This window comes from Chiloscyllium plagiosum, unplaced genomic scaffold (assembly GCF_037043375.1).
Source record: "Chiloscyllium plagiosum isolate Xiang-an unplaced genomic scaffold, Cpla_swu_hap1 HiC_scaffold_2, whole genome shotgun sequence".
NCBI lineage: Eukaryota > Metazoa > Chordata > Chondrichthyes > Orectolobiformes > Hemiscylliidae > Chiloscyllium > Chiloscyllium plagiosum.
The window spans coordinates 83,785,636-83,802,220 of NW_028270140.1; the positions used below are offsets into that span (position 1 = coordinate 83,785,636).

Consider the following 16,585-nt stretch of genomic DNA (forward strand, 5'->3'; position numbering starts at 1 on the left):
CCTCCAACCCTGGCAACATCCTTGGAAATCTTTTCTGAATCCTTTCAGGTTTCACAATAACTTTCCAACAGGAAGGAGACCAGAATTGCACGCAATATTCCAACAGTGGCCTAACCAATGTCCTGTACAGCTGCAACATGACCTCCCAACTTCTATACTCAATACTCTGACTAAGAAAGGAAAGCATACGAAACGCCTTCTTCATTATCCTATCTACCTGCGACTGCACTTTCAAGGAGCTAGGAACTTGCACTCCAAGGTCTCTTTGTTCAGCAACACTCCCTAGAACTTACCATTAAGTGTATAAGTCCTGCTAAGATTTGCTTTCCCAAAATGCAGCACCTCGCATTAATCTGAATTAAACTCCATCTGCCAATTCTCAGCCCATTGGCCCATCTGGTCCAGATCCTGTTGTAATCTGAGGTAACCCTCTTCGCTGTCCACTACACCTCTAATTTTGGTGTCATCTGCAAACTTACTAACTGTACCTCTTATGCTCGCATCCAAATCATTTATGTAAATGACAAAAAGTAGAGTGCCCAGCACCGATCCTTGTGGCACTCCACTGGTCACAGGCCTCCACCACCCTCTGTCTTCTACCTTTGAGCCAGTTCTGTATCCAAATGGCTAGTTCTCCCTTTGTTCCATGAGATCTAACCTTGCTAATCAGTCTCCCATGGGGAACCTTGTCGAACGCCTTACTGAAGTCCACATAGATCACATCTACTGCTCTGCCCCTCATCAAGCCTCTTTCTTACTTCTTCAAAAAACTCAATCAAGTTTGTGAGACATGATTTCCCACTCACAAAGCCATGCTGACTATCCCTAATCAGTCATTAACCAATGAAAAGTTACTTCAGTGACAAAACCAACTCCTACTTAATTTCCCAGCTGCAAGAATGTATGGATCAGGTAGGAAAAGTTGTCTATTTTAGCAAGATGGATTTACTGTAGGGATTCTGACATTTCTCTTGATTGCTTATGCAAAAGAAATCTCAGCCTTTGTAACTCTGGAAGGATTATACGTCAAATTTCAAAATGGCCCAACTACCTTTCCAAACATGATGAACCCAAATAGTTTGAAGCCAAATAGAACACATCTAACATCTCCTGGTGTACACTGATACCTGCGAATCGCACTTGGACCAATATTTGCAGTTTGCTTCTGACTGGCTTGTTGGTTGGTTTCCAGCACACAGAACAAAGGAGACTTTAGTCATCCACACAGGGATGACTAGGGCTAGTGCTTATCCTTAACGTACAATGCATCCTAAATAGGTCACTTGGGCTTTAGTGAACTTGCTCTTTACAAGATCGGTCACTAGGTCAGCTAACTGTATTTTCCAGACGATGGCTTCCAGTTGTGCTAAAGATGTGTTTGAAAAGGATCTTGTAGATGCTGCCAATGGATACCGGTGGTGAAGAAAATAGACTTTAATGTGGTGGGTGAAATTTGGTTTTAATTTCAAATATAATCTGCTCCTCTTCAACACTGTTTCAAAACCAAATGACATGTGAAAGGAATGAAGGCCACTGCTGCTATATAGATTTAATTACTATTTGACTAAATCAATTAGCTCAGGGTAGGTAGGACCCAACTGTGCAGTAGAAAACAAAAACAATTTAAACATTCAACAAAAGATGTAGAATATACTGCAAAGGTTGAAACTAATACACAACCCAAAGAGATAAACTTAACATAATAAATTGATTTTTCCTTTTTAATGATTACTGAGCAGATTGCAAACTTTGATAGCATCCAAGTAACAAAGATACAATCTCTCGTATTCTTAAAGTCAAGAAGCATAACTATGGACAATACAATGAATAAAATGACAAGGAAAATATTTTTATTAGGACAAAACAAGTGCTGAATTAATTAAATACCATATTAACAATCTGAGAGACAACAAAAAACTGGACTATTAACAGTGAGATAAAAGGTTGATGTGGTTGTTTTTTTTAAAAGACTTTGCTAAATGCTTTGATCTCTATTTTCAACAGAAATACTTTTGGTCACCCTCTAAACCTGTTCGCATGCATCACTTATGTAATCAGTGTTGGTAACTTAGTTGACAATTCTATTGTCTGCTGTATAAGCAAAATGACCATCTGGATTCCCTTCTTATTCCCAAATTTTGAATTTTAAAACTCATATCCAGCCAGTTAAAGCACTTCTATTGATCATCACACAATACACATACAAGGGAAGCCAAGGCTGAGCAAATTGAAGACCTTGCCAATTTATGCACAATTAAATGTAAACCTAAATGTGACTTATTTATTCAATCAGATCTGAGTCCAAAACTGGTTGATAGCAACAATGGAAAGCTCGAAATAGGAGGGTTTGATTTACCTGCCTCTGTAGCAAGCAAAAATAATGAAGTAAAAGTAGTATCAAGTATTTGCCATTTGTTTTGCTATTTTTCTTTTCTAGAATTATGCAAACATGGAAATAAATAACTCAATTTGATATTGTACAACAAAACTACTTCATCACACCGATACAGACATTTAAGTTTAAAAGGTAGTAAAGTGGAGAAACCTTCATTGCAACAAAACAATATGCTTTTTTTAGTACCTTGGTAATGCACCTTCTCTCAGAATCCACCCTACTCAATCCTCTCAAAGATTTTATACATTTCAATAATACCGCTCGTTGTACAAAAGTCATATAGGTATAGGCCTAAACTGTTGGATTCGCCTGATAAAAGCTATTCATCCTAGGTATCATTGGTGCTTCTCTGAGCTGCTTCGAACAAAACCATTTTTTTTTTCAAATAAGGAGACCAAATCATAGGCATCAGTTATAATCTTCCAAATGTCTCAGAATCTGGTCCCAATGGATTGGAAAACTGTTAATGTTTGATGAATAATCATGCTACAAGTGAGGCTGAAAGCCTGGAGTACATAGTATGCCAGATGTCTCCCCTAAGGCTCTGTACAATGTCAGTAAAACTTCCCTACTTTAATATTTCATTCTGCTTGTAATAAACACTCACATTCCTTAACTACTTGCTGTACCTGCAAGCTAATTTTTGATGATTCATGCACCAGGGCACCCAAATGACTTTGTCACCCTAGTTCTGCAACCTCTCTCCATTTAAAAGTATATTGCTTTTGTTTTCTTGTCAAAGTATAAAGTTAATATTTTTGCACATTATAGTCCATCAGCCATTTTTTGCCTACTCGCTTACCCATTCAGTTTCTCTTTGCAAACTTGAAAACTTAATCACCTCCTCATTTTGGCATCAATGAAATATTTAGCTATCATATATTCTATCCAAGTGAATGATACCAATTGCAAATACTTGAGGCTTTACCACTGGACTCCACTAACCACAGACTGAAACTGAAAACAAGGTCCATTTATCGTGACGTTCTCTTCCTATTAACTAGTAGGTTATATCTTCCACCACAAGCTTTTATTTTGTTTGGTAGCCTATCATGTTATACTTTATCAATTGTCATTCAGATAATCAAGTGCAGCACATTCACACATTCTCCTTTATCCATATTGTTTGTTCCTGCCTCAAAAATCTCTAACATGTTAGATAAACCCAATTTCCCTTCAACAAGACCATGTTGACCATACCTGATCACATTCTGATTTTCTAAGTATCCTGCTATAACCACCTCTAATGATTTCTAGCTACTCCCGATGATAGATTTTTGTCTAATTAGCCAAATGCTTCAGGCTTTCTGCCTCACTTGTAGCACAATTATTCAAACATTAACAATTTTCCAATCCATTGGATTTTGGAAGATTATAACCAATTCCCATGATTCCTTCTGCAGCCATATCTTTTAAGACTCTATGATGTAGGGTTCATCGAGTTTTGCCAACCTGTAGGACTAAGTTCTTTCAGCACCTTTTCTCTAGCAATTACAATTGTTTTAAGTTCCTCCCTCTCATTTACCTCATGATTTACAAATATCATTGCAAAGTTTTCTACAATGAAGATACAAAATACGCATTCAACACTTCCACCATTTCCTGGTTTTCCATGATCAATTTCCCAAACTCACTGTTTAGAGGGCCTTCAAAAGAAACGAGCTTTAGTTACTCATGTTCTATTTAAAATAGTGTAGAAATTCTACCAGTTTTTTGTATTTATAGCTAGCTTTCTCCATTGCTTTATTTTCTCTATTATTTTTGTAGTCGTTTTTTTTGGGCCATAACATCTTGTAATCCTCTGACTAAACTTCACAGAATTGTACAATGGTCCTTTCATTTGATGTACTCTTAACTTTCTTATTTAGCTATGGATCAGGCATCATTTTCAAAGGATCCTTTCTTTCTTACTTCTTTCTCACTGGAATAAATTTTTGCTGAAACTTATTAAATATCTTAAACATCTGCTGCTACAAATCGACTGTCCTATGTTTAAACCTATTTTCCCAGTTTGACAACTATATAACAACATTAGTAAAAATATTGTTACCTTCCCCAAGGTGCACAGGGTGACTTGGTTTGATATGTGTCTTGACTTGTGGCTTTGTAAAGACAGATCTAATCACAATGGGGTGATTGCCGATTAGATATTGCTTCTGGCCAGACCTTGTGAAAGATTGCACCGAACTGATTTACAAATCCATTTTTCAGAAGTTACATGTGTTTCACTCAGTTCTCCAAAGATCCCTCCCCCTACTCGGTCAATGGCATAAAAACTATATTCCAACCTCTAAAGACTTCATATCAGACTCGAAACGTTAACTGTTTTTCTTTCCACAGATACCAACAGACCTGACAAGTTCATCCAGAATTTTCTGTTTTTATTTCAGATTTCCAGCATCCACAGTGTTTTGCTTTTAGTTATACACATCTGTTGGACTTCAATATTACAGGACTCCAGTAATGTTTCATGAATCACAGAAAACAACCAAAATGATAAACTAATTTCAATAGCAGAAGATTCACATGCAAACTTGGGTTGAAAAAATCTAAAACATAAGTCATGAAACATTTTTATAGCAACTTCTAGCATTTGAAACATTTTAATTTTTGAAGAGAAGGTTGCGGTTACAGAAGTTGGAGAACAGGTGCTTCCTGAGACAAGGGAGAGCTTGTTGTAATTCTATCATGATTACTAAATCAGTCCTGATATGCTTCAAAAGTAGCAGCCTCCATGCATAACCACACATGACCTGCTGGTAAATTCTTCAACAGAAATGATGGCATTAATTTAAAACTGACATCTTTTTCAAAAAGAAAATGTAAACAATTGTTATTTTAGGCAACAGATTTTCAAGGTTGTATTTTTTGTCATGAGTACTTGGTCTTCAAGACATTCAGCCAGCAATGGTAACTAGCCCCACATTCCTTAACAAAATATATCATCACCATGTGGCAGGCAGATTTAATCAGATGGCAACTTGCAGACACATTGTAATGAACATTCAGATGACATAATCTTACTACGGACCAAAATACCTACAAATCTTAAAATGAATTTTCTTGGGTCAGAATCTTATAGGAGTCTAAGCAATATGGGCTGTTGAGAGATACATGGCTGAATAAGGAGATTAGCGTAGCAACGCACATTTGGCATTGAGATCAGCTTGATCCATTATTTAGATCTTTTCAAATGATGTTATTACTCACCAAAAATCATAAAGAGCAGCTCCATACGGATAACACTTGCCTGAGAGCACAACAAACCTTTAAAGATGGTGTAGGTTCAAGGGTTGCCTGATTTTCAGCAGATAGCCTGAGTAGCGAGATGGGGTGGAAATGAGACATGGTAGGCAATTTATTAAAAGTAAAACTGGTAGGCCTTGCAGGGAAGAACACTGCAAAAAAATGCAACCTGAACTCAACCAGAAAAGGAAAAAAAAAATTCAGCCCTTGATGCGACACAGTTTAAATATTTCATGGAGTAACTTAGTAAAGTGGAAGATGTTTATTCTATCAAAAACACCAGATATAAAATTTATAATCCATGAAGGAAAAGGACGTAAATTTAAATTCTAGGGATTTACTTAACCATTGGGGCATGGTTACCAGAAAAAAAAACTTTGAATGATCTCAGAACAAAACAAATGTACAATAAACTGTATGTGGTGTATGCAAGAAATAGTTCAAATGTTTTCTTGTAAAATGATTGCTTTAAATTAGACAAAATAACCCACAATAGCATGAATAGGTGTTTCAGAAAGTTACAGATATAGAGATGTAGATCATGGAAACATACTCTTCGGTCCAACCCGTCCATGCCGACCAGATATCCTAACCTAATCTAGTCCCATTTGCCAGCATTTGGTCCATATCCCTCTAAACCCTTCCTATTTATATACCCATCCAGATGCCTTTGAAATGTTGCAATTGTACCAACCTCCACCACTTCCTCTGGCAGCTCATTCCATACATGCACCACCCTCTGTGTGAAAAAGTTGTCCTTTTGGTCCCTTTTAGGTCTTTCCTCTCTCACCCTAAACCTATGCACTCCAGTTCTGGACTCCCCCAGCCCAGGGAAAAGACTTTGTCTATTTATCCTATCCATGCCCCTCATGATTTTATAAACCTCTTTAAGGTCACCCCTAACCTCCAACGATTCAGGGAAAACAGCTCCAGCCTATGCAGCCTCTCCCTATAACTCAAACTCTCCAACCCTGGCAAAATCCTTGTAAATCTTTTCTGAACCTTTTCATGTTTCACAACATCCTTCCGATAGAAAGGAGACCAGAATTGCACACAATATTCCAATAGTGGCCTAACCAACATCCTGTACAGCCCCAACGTGACTTCCCAACTCCTAAATTCAATACTCTGTCCATAAAGGAAAGCATACCAAACGCTTTCTTCACTAGGGAGAAAGTGAGGTCTGCAGATGCTGGAGATCAGAGATGGAAATGTGTTGCTGGAAAAGCGCAGCAGGTCAGGCAGCATCTAGGGAACAGGAGAATCGACGTTTCGGGCATTAGCCCTTTTTCAGGAATCTTTCTTCACTACCCTATCTACCTGCCACTGTATTTTCAAGGAGCTCTGAACCTACACTCATGGTCTCTTTGTTCAGCATCATTCCCTAGGACCTTACCATTAAGTATAAAAATCCTACTAAGATTTGCTTTCCCAAAATACAGCACCTTGCATTTATCTAAATTAAACGCCATCTGCAACTCCTCAGTCCATTGGGCCATGTGATCAAGATCCCAGTGTACTCTGAGGTGACCTTTGCTGTCCACCTCCGATTTTGTGGTCATCTGTAAACTTACTAACGATACCTCTTATGTTCACATCCAAATCATTTATATAAATGATAAAAAATAGTGGACCCAGCACCGTTCCTAGTGGCTTTCCACTAGTCTGAAAAGCAACTCTCTACCACCACCCTCTGTCTTTACCTTCGAGCCAGTTCTGTGTCAAAATGGCTAGTTCTCCCTCTTTTTGGATGCAGGTTTGCTCGCTGAGCTGAAAGGTTCATTTCAGACATTTCATCACCCTACTGGGGAACATCTTCAGTGGGCCTCTGGGCGAAGCACACATTATAATTCCTGCTTTCTATTTATATGCCTGGGTTTCTTTGGGTTGGTGATGCCATTTCTTGTGGTGACGTCATTTCCGGTTCTTTTTCTCAGGGAGTGGTAGATGAGGTCTAACTCGATGTGTTTGTTGATAGAGTTCTGGTTAGAATGCCATGCTGCTAGGAATTCTCGTGCGTGTCTCTGTTTGGCTTGTCCTTAGATGGATGTGTTGTCCCAGTCAAAGTGGTGTCCTTCCTTATCTGTATGTAAGGATACTAATGAGAGAGGGTCATGTTGTTTTGCGGCTAGTTGCTGTTCATGTATCCTGGTGGCTAGTTTTCTGCCTGTTTGTCCAATGTAGTGTTTCTTACCGTCCTTGCACGGTATTTTGTAAATAACATTAGTTTTGTTTGTTGTCTGTATAGGGTCTTTCAAGTTCATTAGCTGCTGTTTTAGTGTATTGGTGGGTTTGTGGGCTACAATGATACCAAGGGGTCGGAGTAGTCTGGCTGTAATTTCTGAGATGTCTTTGATGTAGGGTACAGTGGCTAGGGTTTCTGGACTCATTTTGTCTGCTTGTTTGGGTTTGTTGTTGAGAAATCTGCGGACTGTGTTCATTGGGTACCCGTTCTTTTTGAATACACTGTATAGGTGATTTTTCTCTGCTATGCGTAGCTCCTCAACTCAAAAGTTGCCTCAAGTCTCAAAACTCGCTCTCCTTGTTTTCCATGAGATCTAATATTGAGAACCACAAGTTACAATACTAAGAATTCCTCCAGCATACCTCAACAGCATACTTCAGGCTTGTAGACTATGTTATAGACATCATATCTGTCCAAGTTAGACCAGCTAGCTACTTTCCTCTTTCCCACATAGTTGCTCAAAAAAATTAGAAGGTAAAGTGACACCTGTTTTACAATCATAAGTTAATTTATAATAAACAGTGGTCGCTACATAAGAGATTACAATGAGTATCAAGCAGGAGGCACCTAATAATGAAATGTGATTTGATTATCTATGTTAGAGAGATATTGAAACCACTTGACAGCAAACTACTCTGTGGGCAACTCTTTCAACTTTAAATGATCTAAGCAGAAACAAATTGCTGGAAAGGCTGGATGGGGGATGATTGTGATGGGTCAGTGGGGATGGTGGAGCAGATAGGTGGGAAGGAAAATGGACAAGTAGGACAGGTCAAGAGGGTGATGCCCAGTTGGATTGGTGTGCATCTGAAGTGCAGGAGAGTCCCACTCCAACAATTACATGCAGGTCCTAGGCCACCTCCACCACCAAATCTAAGCCACCCGAAAAATGAAGAAAGAACACCTCATCGTCTGCTTTGGGATCCTCCAACCACAAGGCATCAACATCAACTTCACTAGTTTTCAAATCTCCCCTCTCCCCTCCTCATCCCCGATCCAACCCTCCAATTCGGCACTGCCCTCTTGACCTGTCCTACCTGTCTATCTACCTTCCCACCTATCCGCTCCACCCTCCCCATCTTCCCTCACCTGCATCTATCTATTACCTTCCCAGCTACCTTCCCCCCATCCCACCCACCTATTTATCTCTCAGCAACTCTAGCAACATTATTGAACAGAGAACCACAGAGTTAACGTTCTAGTTTGAATATGACTTTTCTAAATCGGATCAATAGTGATTGGGGATGAGGTGGTTCAGTTTATTGACGGAAACATCAACATGTTTGCTAGGAGTGATATTTATAAATGAAAACATGATTAAAAAAGACACGTATAAAACTGAGGATTTTGAAGCTCATTTTTGTTTCAGTGTTTTAAATGCGTGAACTCAAAGAAACAAGCATATTCGTTTGACAGTTAGCTATTTAGAATGGACTTGATCCACTTTACACATTACTGGAGCCAAGAATTGCACGCTAAGTAAGTTATCCAACATTCTTGAATTTATATCTAAAGGAGATTCTTATGATCTCACACTCAGTATTGGCTTTGAAAAATGTTTCAGCTGCAGGTTGCCAAAATATTCAGGGGAAAAAAAAAGCACAGGCCCACGTCAACACAATTATCAGCTGTCTAACGACTAACCGGTCACCTAACTTTGGTTTCGGAGGGAGGGGAGAGAAGGGGAGCATACATTTTCTTCAGATCTAAACTCTCGTAAGGAGAAAACTGCTGACTGAAGTTGGGAACTAAGTAAATTCTCTGGGACAAACTCAATGCAAGAGAATTAAGACTTTACTGTGCCCATTTTTTGGGCATCAAAAGAATTAATTCTGCCAGTCTGTTGGCATGTCTTACCCTTGAAGCTGGCCTGAAATAAATCCAAGATCACTTTGACATTGGCAATAATCACGGAGGCTTGTCAGTGTTGAATGGAACATTTGCCAGGCAAGAAGGAAGGAATGAGTGTGCACATACTTTACCCATGCGAATTTTCTCGGTGAATCTGGCTCAGTGAGAAAAAGAACAGTTTAAGCAAAAGATAAGTGGCATTATTGATTCTGTTTTACTTCGCGCAACACTCAGAGTTTGATTAATAATTTCAGTGGACTTACTTTGAAGTTGCATTTTTATGATTCATAAAACAAAAAACACAACTGGCCACTAAAGTATTAAGGGGCTTTGAATAAAGAACTGTTCTCGTATGGAACCAAATATGGAATCAAGAATGGATTGGTAACTGTATGGCCAACGTCCACTGAAGATCTATTGTCCACTGCACAACAGCATCTGAGGTTTAAAGATGGTGTGAAAAATAACCCACTAAGTAAGCATGAATCAAATATCAGTATTGTAGATAGCTATCATAAATAATTCAAAACATTGTTCTCACAGGATGTTGAAGTCAATGATCCTTAAAGCAGCTGACTTGTGGGTTTTTTTTGTTTTAAAATAATTCCAGAATGATTGTAGACTAATTAAAATGATTTTGAAAGCTGGCAATAATTCAGAAGTAATTTTTGCTTGAATCACTAATAATTACATAAGCTTTAAGCATCTCATCTTCATTATATACACATATACATTTTTCAGCATGCAAGATAATTTCCTTCCCCCAACAACCCTCTAAATATTCCTGCAGTGACTCACCAAAAATGTGTAACACGGAATAATTAGTTTTTTTGTCACTACGTAAAGTGGCACAGTGCCCTGCGGAAAATTACACCAACGCAGTCTAAACGAATAAATTTCCGCCCTTAAAACAAATAAAATTCCATCCCCAAATAGGTAATTAAAAAATTTAGTTACAGAACTTCCACTCTAAAACACGTAAATGAAAATGTAAACTCCAGACTTGTAAAAATTATTTTTAAACCAGAAAATGTTCCTATAGCCTGTTTCATTTGTTGATTTTAAGCACAGGAAAATTAAATACTTGCTTTATTATGAACGACATGAAGTTATTGATTTAAAGGGTTTGAATACTATGTTAAGATGGTGAAAACTGTCTTTTAAAGTCAGCATAGCCTCAGCTGTAACCATTTCAGTTAGTGTCTGACAAACAGAATACAGAGACAAATTCCTGGATTAGTCAGTAAAAATGTTGTTTTGTTCATCTTATGCTACTTCATCTTAAAGAGTTAAAAATCACACAACACCAGGTTATAGTCCAACAGGTTTAATTGGAAGCACTAGCTTTCGGAGTGACGCTCCTTCATCAGGTGATAGTGTCACTCCGAAAGCTAGTGTGCTTCCAATTAAACCTGTTGGACTATAACCTGGTGTTGTGTGATTTTTAACTTTGTACACCCCAGTCCAACACCGGCATCTCCAAATCATCTTAAAGAGGCAGTATTACTGATTGAAATGAAACTTCAGAAGATATAGCATTATATATGATATTGAACTTACATGCAAACTAAAATAAAATGCCAGACTGTGTATTTCTCCCCACAATTCTGCAGCTGATCTTTTGTTAATGTAGCTCCAATGTTACAGAGTTAAGATTCCTAGCTAACTCTATACTTTCATCATGGTGATGGAAAAACAGTTAACTTGAAGAGCTGATTAAAAGTGAAGCAAACTTATGTACTTTTAGTATTATTCTTTTTGGTTATATAAATTATTGCCCATGGACTAATGTGTAATAGAATCATTTAAAGGTTGAAAAAAGCCATTTGTCATCTCCATACCTGTGTCAATTCTTTAAGCAGCTATTTTGTCCCAATCTCCTGATATTTGCCCATAATCCTGCAAATGTTGTGCCTCCAACTATTCATCCAATTATCTTTTAAAACTTGAATAATTCTTCTCATATGACTAGTTGATTTCCCTTGGATTTTCATGTGCCAAGTTTGTTGGGATGAAGTATTGTTGAGTATGTTCTCTATTTGACTTCTGCTACTTTGGAGTTGTTGATTCTTTGTTGGTCTCTTCTGATCATCTCCTCTCCACCTGCTGGGACTGATCCTTCTCTAGTCTTCTGGTTTTTATGTCTTCTGCATCTTTTAAAAGAGCGTGCAGGTTACACGAAAGATGTGCAAGCTGGGGAAAATATTATTTAAGCAGATTGTTTCCAATCCCTGATGTCTTGATTTGTGCTTTCCCCAGACTCGCTTACATCAAACACCTATTATCTTTTTTTTAACCATTCCCTTCCTCCCTATCTGTTCCTCGCTTGTATCATTTACTCTTTCAACTCTTTACTCCATTCTCATTTATCTCACATGTGATTCCATTAGCCTCTTCCAAAGTTTGTTTATTTTCAAAATGCAAATTTGAAAATGGGGTGTTGAAATTCTAGTCATGGTTTCAGTGGTGTGTGATTAGTAGTCATATTTGATAATAAATAGGGATAATCAGTCACATGAAACAAACTTGTTTCCCTCTCCCACTGGCCAACTCCAAGTTCAGTCTTCAAACTCGAGGTTTTAAAGCAAGACTTGTGAAAAGTTATTGAACATTAAAGTAAATTTGCAACGTGTGTGAAATTAGAACAAATTACTTTCATCCCACATACACATAAAAATATAAATCTCGTCTCCAAAGCTTTTAGAAGCTTTACTTGAAAAACCAAGAGAAATTTAGAGACACAAGCCCCTAGAAGGTGATGAAAGATTTTCTTCACCAGCTGATGGAAGCAAAGATAATGAAGGACATCGTGAAGACAGAGCACGCACAATCCAATTCAATCTCAAAATCACAGCACTAGACATAATACCAAATCAGAGTTAAGGCTTTTGAGATACTGAGAGCTTGAAGTAGAAACTTTAAATGAAGACATTAAAAAGATCCAATGGACAATTTGGTCATGCAAAACAAAATATGCCATTTGGAAATAAAGATGTTAAAATCTTTGTTTCAAATATTAGAAATTTATTGGAAGAAAAAGTAAGGCAAAGTAGGGAAAAAGAATTTCAGAAACTAGCTATGAATTATGGGAATCCAATGTCCAGGCTGTACAACTTTAAGGTTGTGTGCTCTATTTATTAATTCTGCAACTCAACATTGAAAATACCTCTCAATGCCACCTATAGGAGTAGCAAATAACTACAAGCTGTCCACAAGAAACCTTTATGTACCATTTAATACATAATAGACAAGCATTTATATTGATCAATATTGTATTTAAATTCAGAATTACCATGTGCCCAGGTCATACATTTACAACTTCAAACATCAGTGTGGCTGTACGAATAAATCATTTGTACAATTATAAGTAGCAGGAGAATCGACAGGGCTCATGGACGAAACGTCGATTCTCCTGCTCCTTGGATGCTGCCTGACCTGCTGCGCTTTTCCAGCAACACATTTTCAGCTCTGATCTCCAGCATCTGCAGTCCTCACTTTCTCCTACAATTATAAATAGCCTATTTCAACCCAACCACACAATTCTGCTCTTGCAATTTGTGTTGCAATTTTAAAAAAAGGTATATATGAACATCTGAAGCAATAGGCAACTCTGTTCCATCATTCAACAGAATCAGGGCTGATCTTATTACATTTTGATCTGTTCCACATTCTACTTCTTCCTTGAAAAAAATCACAGATTCTGCTTCCAGTGCCATTTGAGGAAGAGAGAGTTCTAAAGATTCTCAACGCACTGAAAAAAAGTTCTTCTAATCTGTCTTAAATAGGCAACCATTTATTTTTAAACAGTGAACCCCCACCCCAACTCCACCCAGTTCTTGGATAGAAATATCCTCACCACATCCAGAGTGGTTCCAGGAATAAAAAACTTCAGTGATGAGGATAGATTGAACAAGTTGGGCCTGTTCCGCTTGGAGGTTTAATCAAGCTTTTTAAAAATCATGTCTGGGTTGGACAAATTGAATAGCAGCTGTTCTGTTTTGTAAAAGGTATGAGAGTGCATAGATTTGAAATGATGTCAGAAAAAATCTTTATAACATAGCAAAAAGGGAATGGAACGCACTGCCTGGAAGTGTGAAGAAGTTAGGTTCAGTTGAGACATTCAAGGCATTGCATGAATATTTGGATTGAAAATAAAAGTTGTTTTTAAACTTGAACGATATGGGGAAAAAGCAGCAGATTGGCACGAGGCAATGATGTTCATTTGAAGAGTCTGTTCAGGCCAAATCAGCTCCTTCTCCAGCAGACCTTCTTTGAACTACTTTCAATGCATTTACATTTTTAATAAGGAGAACAATACTGTATACAGTACTGCAGATGCAGTTTCACATGTGTGCAAGAGGAGCATAACGTTTGTTATAACTCCCTGCTTTTGTATTCAATTTGTTTTGCAAAAAACGATAATATTATATGAGCTGGCCTAATTACTTGCTATAACTGCATACCAACATTTATGCAATTCATGCACTAGGACACCCAGTTACCTCTCTATTTTGGACATCTCTCACCATTTAGGAATATCTTATTAAAATGTTTTCATGCTAAAATGGATGATTTCACATTTTTCCACATTACACTGCCATTTCTTGATCGTTTGAGTGAGTAGGCAACAATCTCTTGGTAGCTTGTATGATTAGTATATTTAGTAACCACACCTTCGGTACCTTCATAAAAGTTATTCAATATATAAACTGTAAACAAAAATGGACCGAGCATCGATCACCGTGGTTCACCATTCGTTTCACTTTGTCAACTGGAAAACAACCCATTTACACCCACATTCAGCTTCCGGTTAACTAACCAATCCCATCCACGCCAATATGGCTCTCCCTAAATCATGACCTGTTATTTTCTGCAAAAACCGTTGATGTGGCATCTCATCGAACACCTTCTGGAAAACTACGTAGAGGAATCATGTGTTACTGTTTTGTAGTGCAGTATGAACCATGTAGTTCTATGGCTACAATATGACACTATTACAATGCCTTGTCCTCTCTTGCCACCTAGTGGGGATAATGATGGAAGAAAGAGAAAACTTGATATTTTATTGCTTCTGTTCTTTTCCTTGACAATCCTATGAGAAGGGCTTATGCCCGAAACATCGATTCTCCTGTTCCCTAGATGCTGCCTGACCTGCTACGCTGTTCCAGCAACACATTTTCAGCTCAATCCTATAAACCAGCCATTTAGGCTGCTCTTCTGAAGGTACTCGTAAGTTTTTTTTGCTGGAGTACATATTTACAATCCTATTACCTCGTTGTGGAGGACACCACAGATAAGATTAATCTCATCCTCACATAATGTTCCCAGATATTGATCAGGACAGTGGGCGAGCCAATTCTCCTTTCCCCAACTCGGTGATGAGCCCAATTATAAAATCTCCCACCACATGACCAATGAGCAGTTATTTCAGTTCTGTCAGCCAAGAACTTACAGTTTTGCATGGCATATAGTGGGTGAAATTTATCCAATTTATTGGATAAATTTGACATATTGAAAGAGCTTATTTATAGGTATTTCACTCAATTTTGGAATATCAGATCAATTATGATCCTAGGCCTTACTGCCAAATTTATGTTACAATCTGGATAGGGATCAGAACTTTTACGCGAAAAACTAGATAAAGTTTGGGATTCAGGAACTTTTGGAGTGAATAAACAATGAAATTTGTTTTGGCCAAACAATGAAATTCACTATACACCAGTCATAGATCTATAATATGTGTCAACTTATATTTTAACTCCTAGAGTTAAACGTGGTAAGTGTGGGTAATTGAACACCTCACATAGTATATTGAATAGCAAATGTAGTCAAGACAGATCCCAGATTTTTCAGCCATTACAAGAAGCTATTAAGGAAACATAGATTGGATTGGGATATCAGATCGGCATGGACGGGTTGGACCAAAGGGTCTGTTTCCGTGCTGTACATCTCTATGATTCTATAACTTTATAAGGGTTCAAAATTCTTCATTTTATTTGCTGCATCATGGGCTGCCTCAGTCTAGTCAATCAGCCTCTCTCTGTATCTACACTCCCTTAGACCCTGACAAGCACAATTCCAGTCCTTCAACAGTAACACTCCCCCTTCTCCTGCTCCCATCCACACCAAGTTCCAACCTTACTCAGTTGCATCAAACAAATATGGCCACAAGCTTCTCAACTGCACTGAAGTACTGATGCTCACAGACTACTTCAGAGTCCTTCACCCTTCAACAGAGTAAGCAAACACTTACTTTCACATCTGTCCAAGAACTCCAAGCCCTAACTTAGCTGCTACTAATTTTCAGGACACCTTCCTGCATTCTAATAGCAACTACTGTTGACACCTCACAGAAGTCGTCTAGGTAGAATGAAGTTCAGCTACATTCCCAATGTCATAGCTAACTACAGTACCCCTAAAATGGAGTCTACAGCTGAACAGCTATACCTTCCTATCACGACCACCATTTTAAGCTTGAATTGTCTTTGAACAAGATTTTTGCTTGTGTCTCCATTTATGGTAAGGAGCAATACACAGAATCAGTGGTGAATTACCAGCAACAGCATCCCCTTTCCCCTTCCCTAATCAACTACTCCACATCCTGCTGGAAGCTCACTCAGTGATTTCTACCCACATTGCACAATCCAAAATCTCAAACCGTCAGCAGGTCAACAAATTGTTGCCCCCATTTCCCACCAGAATGTCCAGTAACTGGAGCAAAGGCTTTGAAATTGGTGAGAACCCTGACGCTCTCACCAAAGTCTCCACATATGTCTATGCTTTCCACCACACATCCTGTCCATACCAGTATGGTGTCATTATGGCCTTCATCCTTTAACATCTTCTAA

At 38.2% G+C, this 16,585-nt stretch overlaps 1 protein-coding gene and 1 long non-coding RNA gene across 4 annotated transcripts in view; one reads left to right on the forward strand and one right to left on the reverse strand.

Annotated features, from left to right (window-relative positions):
• Positions 1–4,925, forward strand: part of LOC122560690 (uncharacterized) — a 124,291-nt gene extending 119,366 nt beyond the window's left edge. For both annotated transcript variants that reach the window (XR_015760692.1, XR_006314786.2), the window contains one exon: positions 4,786–4,925. This is a non-coding gene — a long non-coding RNA (uncharacterized LOC122560690). The remainder of the gene's footprint in view (positions 1–4,785) is intronic.
• srfbp1 (serum response factor binding protein 1) overlaps positions 1–16,585 on the reverse strand; it is a 214,218-nt gene that overhangs the window by 185,088 nt on the left and 12,545 nt on the right. The window contains exon 1 of one of the 2 annotated variants that reach the window (XM_087998241.1): positions 11,579–11,782. The exons of the other annotated variant lie outside the window; for it this stretch is intronic. The gene's annotated coding sequence lies outside the window, so the exon portion shown is untranslated. Of the gene's footprint in view, positions 1–11,578; positions 11,783–16,585 lie in introns of those variants that run through there. 2 annotated transcript variants of the gene reach the window in all.